Source organism: Pteropus alecto, unplaced genomic scaffold, assembly GCF_000325575.1.
Source record: "Pteropus alecto unplaced genomic scaffold, ASM32557v1 scaffold196, whole genome shotgun sequence".
NCBI lineage: Eukaryota > Metazoa > Chordata > Mammalia > Chiroptera > Pteropodidae > Pteropus > Pteropus alecto.
In genome coordinates, this window is record NW_006439717.1 from 2,099,194 (window position 1) to 2,104,763 (window position 5,570).

The following is a 5,570-nucleotide window of genomic DNA, read 5'->3' on the forward strand; positions in this document are numbered from 1 at the left end:
AGCTGAGACTAAGCTCGCTTGGATGAGGTTCGCGACGGGCCAGGAACGGCGTCAGTTGGGGTCACAGCCGAGGGGGGATCGAGGGGAGATGACGATGCAACTCCAGGCTCCACTTCGGCTCCGTTTTCCGTTTGCTCTTTTATTCTAGCGTATGGGGTCGGGCTCAGCTCTCCGGCTTTCTGCAGAAGTAACGTAACGGCGAGCGGCGCCCGGGATTTCCCAGGAGTGCATGAGAACAGTTGGTGCCCGCGGCAGGCGCCCCGCAAGCTACCCACAGACTACTGAGGAAGTCCCGGCAGTATCAGCCCAGGTTGGGGGTGACGCACCTGGAAGAGGCGTCCGCAGCAGGCTGGGTAGAACCACAGCAGTAGGGAGCGGGAGGATGCATCACAGGTGATCGCAGGCAGAAGCGTGGATCTGCACACACGTAAGTATCGAAAACTCTCACGCACGGAGGACAGAAGCATGCCTTGCCCTGTGGACGGAAGTCGTGGAGGGTTACACGGAGCGGAGTCGCCCCAGCGACAGTGCAGTGGTTGATTCCAAGTCAAGATGGTTGCAGCGCCGCTGGAACTCCCGGCAAGCGAGGACGGACTTGTGGGCGGGGACACGGGGTGGGCGGGGCCAGAGGCGGGGCCTTGAGATGAGGCGGGGCCAGGTGCTGGGCTGTCTCTGCTTGTCAAAAGGCAGCTGCCGAGCCAGAGGCGCCGGGAGCGCGGAGCAGCGTGCCCACCAGCCAGACCAGGTGCGCATCCGCAAGGCGCGGGGAAGCGGGACCCGGGTCGGGATTAGGCTTGGAGTGGGGGCATCGGGGGTCCAGGATCTGAGTGGCCGAGTGCAAGCACTGGAATCTAAGTCGCAGGGGCAAACTTGGCGACTGAGATCCGGGCTTTCGTGCCATGAGGCTGGCGCACTGAAGGGCCACTGTGGTCTGAGAAAGAGCTGAAGTTCGTGCCGGGCTGGCGAGGGGGCAGTGACCTCTTCGGTGCTCAGACTCCTTCGCGCAGAAATGCGCCGCTAGCACAGTACTCAGCATTTGGGCGACAAGACCCATTTGTTTGCTTACTCTGTCGGGGCGCCTTGGCATGGAGTGTAGGAATAAGAAAGGGAGAGACTGGCTATAGATAGTGCTCAGATCTCCTGGGGGTGAAGTGTACGTAGTCTTACTATCTTGTAGAACCCAGGTATGGTCACCTGCCATGGTGTAGCTCGTTCTTTTAAGTAAAGTATTCTTCTTTTCTTGACTTTAAAAAACAAACAAACAAACCAAAAAAACCCCCCAATGATTTTAGACCTAGTTGGCCCTAGCGCACTGGATTTATGTTTCACATGTCCATAGATGTCCAGCAGAACTCAGGCAAGCAACTAATAGAGGAGGGGGGTCAGGGAGTAGTTTCTATTTGAGGAGGGAGGGATTAGCAGATTGTGGGCAGTGGGTGAGGAAGTTTCAGGAAAGTATCTAGGAAGGAAGAGCATGAGGTCTCCAGAGAGCAGTGGACACTGCCTGCCTCCCCCACAGACCACTGAGGCTGAGTCCCAGGCTGCCTGGGCTGGGAGAATCCTGGGTCTCTGAGCCCAGGCTCTTCCCGCATCTCCTCCTCCTACTTCTTCTCCTCCTCTTCCTCCTCCTCCGTGTGGTGAGTGAGTCAGCCTTCTGTCTGGGCTCAGTTGCAGCCGAGGGGCCAGAGCCCAGGCAAGCAGTTGCGCAGGCATTTTCAGAGCATTGCAGAAGCTCTCCTGGGCAGAGTTCAGCAATGCTCCAGCTCCCTGCTGGAAGGCCATCTTCCTCATGGCCAGTGGTGGCCACTCCTGAAGGAGACACTCAACACAGCAATGATTATGGGATGGCTATGGTATGATTCCAGAAGGAGTTGACTGTAAAGGGATTGTGGCTTTGTGGTAAAGCCACATCTCTTCTTCTAGGATCAGGAGGTGCATCCCAGCACTGCAGAAGTTTCCAGCTGCTCATTCCACTTCTGCCTAGCCATCTTGTTAGCTGTCCATCTCTGTTAGTGAGGTGGATGTGCATAAGAAATCAAGAAGTGTCTGGGACTAGGGAGGCATGGTGTTTGGCAAAGAAGATTTTAAGCCAGGCTAGGAAGTGGGGGCGGTTTGCTGAGGCAGAAATGGATTATCCGGATACTGTAGCCTCGACTCTATGAACCGAGGGTATTGTGTATTGGGAGACCTTCCTCATCACTTCCTTGTCTAAGGAGAGGATTGTGGGTCCTTCTGGAATGGTGTTAGGACTGGTATGGAGCCAGAAAAGGAGGAAGTAAGACTGCAATTTTTCCCTTAGCTTTTCTTTTGGCTGCTTCAGATCCTTAATAGAGGCCCCAGAGCCCATTGCCCCTCACTCAAGTGGCCTCTCTGGACTCATTTGAGAAGACTCTACAACCAGGCTATGGGACGGACTGAAACTGCAGAAATCTGGGGAATTCACAATCTGTGCTCTGGCTGGTCCTAGGCTTTGGTTTGGCTGGTCCCTCATCAGCCATGACCTGGACCCTTTCCAGGGTGAAGGATAAGAAAGGAAAGAAGAAAAAAAGGATAAGAAAAGAGGAGAGTGGAGTAAGGAAGAAGAGAGTGTAAAGTCAGGAAGCTTTCCTGACCCCTTACAGCTCTTCAGCTAAGGCCATGACACTTTACATAAATATTGTGGAAGGTCTGATGCTGTTTGGGGTGCTCTGGTCCCAGAGGAAGCACCAAGAAGACCTCCTGGACCCCATCCTTCACTCCCAGAATGAATAACGAGCGCCCAAAACCAACATGTTTCATATTTGGAGAAAGGCCTGGGGCCCGGTGAGCCAGACCAAATGGTTACCCAAGACAGGAGAAGGCGTTCCAATTGTTCAGTTCTTTACCCCACATCCTAAGGAGGCAGCAACCATCCTGGCCAAGATCTGCCTCTGCTAGGAACCTGCTGTAGCTAATGTCTAACAGCTGGATTCTAGTGGCTGGTGTCAAGAGCCCCTGGAAGTCTGAGCTAGGATGGCATTCCAGTTTGTTGCGGGACAGGATGAGTTATAGGACTCCAGCTTTCCGCTTATCACTGCTGCAAGCCTGTTTTAGATGCAGGTAGAGGGAAGTAAGGAAATGACAGGATTTGACTAAGAGCCTCTTGTGTGCCTAACGTGGTGCCAGGCCCTTTGAGGAATAACGGGAAGCAGAACCCACCAGACCAGGCCTCTTCCCTGAGACGGTCTGAGCCTAGGATGGGCAGCAGCTCTCAGGCTCTTCCTCCACCACTGTCCAGTTCTGAGGGGATCCAAATGGGCAGAAGCAGCCTGGCTGTCCTTCTGGACCACCAGGGTTTTGCTTCTGATCACACTTTTCTCCAACGCTCCCTCCACACTTCTGAGTCAGTGCCTTCCTGGATATGCTAGGGAGAGTGACCATATAATTTATTGTCTCAACTGGGAGCCCTTTCAGTGAAAGGGGATGCTTTTAATAGTTGTGTCAGGACAATAGACATAAATCAAAACTGTCCAGGGCAAATATAACATTTAGTTATTCTAGCGAATATCACTGCAGACCCAGCGGAGGTCACAGAGGAGAAGGTGGGTGGGAATGGGTTTAATGAAGAGGGGCAGATGCAGGTAGCTTAATTCTAAGGGCAGCCCCAAACCCCTCCCCCTACCCCCACCCCAGCCTGCTTCTCTGTGTTATCAGCCAATTCCAATCTTCTCCCTGAGGGCAGCACTGCTCCCAGCCACCCTCTCCTAGGACCCAGCCTACCGCTCACTCTTGTGACTTCCCTTCACCTTTGACTTGTGACCAGCTTCACCTTTGGTTTTCCTGCCCCACCCCTACCTCAGACATGGACAGGAAGGCCTGCCAACTTCCCTTGAGCTGCCCCTGGGGAATCAGACTTAGAATAGAGCCAAGACTCAGCCTCATGCTTCCTCTTCCCACTTCCCTCATTTCTGTAGTCTCTTCATTTTGTCTATCCAGCTTCCCAGACCTCTGAGGGCCACACCATCCCACAGAAAAGTCTAGCTCTAAGTCAGGTGAACAACCAGGCGGGGAAGAAGAGTAGTCAAACTTTGCCCATGTGGAGAAAGGACACAGGTCGCTCGTAATCAGATTCCAAGGAAATGGTAAGCAAATGGAAGCCAGATCCAGAGAAAAGCAGCTTAGCAGGCGATGAGGTCGGTTCCCTTGACCACTGAAGTCTGACTCTCCTGTCTGTTCTGACGATTGGGGAAATGGTCCAGGGTGCAGACAGACTATACTTGCTCAACCCAAGCTATAGGCATTGGTGGCATCGACTGCATCCTGCCCTGGTGATATGTGGAAGAGAAACTACCCTCCCTTCTGAGTTCTTGGTCCTCATGGTCCGGATGCTCAGGGTGGAGAGTCCCCAGAGGAACAGCATGCGAGTGACTGGGGCATCAGGTGTTGGGGGTGGAGCCTCTTGGATGACTGTGCAGTGATTCTGTCTACTCTGGCAGAAAGGAAGTCATTCTCACCACCAACAAATGACAAAGGCAGGTGAAGACCTCTTGGGAAGTCCCACCCTTTTAAGTGACTTGTGGGGAGTGGGGAGGGAAGAGACGCCCTGGGCCAGTAAAGGGAGGAGGGGAGGCAGAGGTAAATGGCAGGAGGGAGGCAGAAGCAGCAGGCTTCTGAGTGTATGTCATGCTTTTACAAACCTGCCCTGCAGGTCCCGCGCCAAGGAATAGACCAAGTAGTGTTCCCAGAACCAGATGCCACACAAAGTCCCCATTCTGCACAGGGGAGAGTCCTGGTCCTGAGCAGGGCGTGGACTGCTGCACCAGCGGGAAAGTGGAGTTTGGGCAGGACTCAGCACCTGGTCCCTGGGAAGCTGCTGGCTCTCACTGGCCTTCTGACAACAGGTTGAAGCTTTGAGGTATTATGCAAGGCGTGACATTCCAGGCACTATGCGGCACCCAGGAGGCCCAAGGCTTTGCTGGTGACACATCCAGTGTGTGCCACCTGCTGGCACTGAAGTTGTAGCTCCAGGAGCAGCTACTCACTGAGCACTCAGCTCAGTCATATCAGGTGCTATGCTAGGTACATGGCTTGCGCGGCCTCCCAGGCCTGCCACAATCTTGTGTGATAGAACCACTGTTATGTTCCTTTTACGAATGGGAAGCTGAGGCTCGGTGAGGTTGAGCAAGGTGCCAAGATGACACAGTTGGTGAGTGGGAGCGTCAGGACTTACACTTTGGTCTGTCTTAACCTCCACAGAACCCTACCACCTCTGCATTTATGGACAGCCACAGGGCAAAACGCCTTGCACATAATAGGCCTGCAATAAATATTTGTGAGCAGCAGGGTTAGATTCACTAACTAGTTTGAACAAGTTGACCTGGGAGCAAGCTCAGTTTGCCCAAAGGTTACTCTGGGGACAGTGGCCAATCAGGAAGAGACTCCCTCTGCCAGCACCCTCAGGCCTCCGTGCCTCTCCAGCAGCCCTGGGTACCTTGCTAGGGTTAAAACAGCAGGTCAAGATAAAGACAGCAGGCAGGAACCAGAGAGAGGTAGCTCTGTGCAGAGTGATTGTGTGGCAGCAAGTAAGACTTGAATGGTCTGGAGACAAATTA

General features: G+C 53.7%; 1 protein-coding gene across 1 annotated transcript in view; it reads left to right on the forward strand.

Annotated features, from left to right (window-relative positions):
• The first annotated feature begins 678 nt into the window (after positions 1-678).
• The window catches only part of VDR (vitamin D receptor), a 51,452-nt gene continuing 46,560 nt past the window's right edge, over positions 679-5,570 (forward strand). Inside the window, exon 1 of the mRNA XM_025050250.1 lies at positions 679-745. The gene's annotated coding sequence lies outside the window, so the exon portion shown is untranslated. The remainder of the gene's footprint in view (positions 746-5,570) is intronic.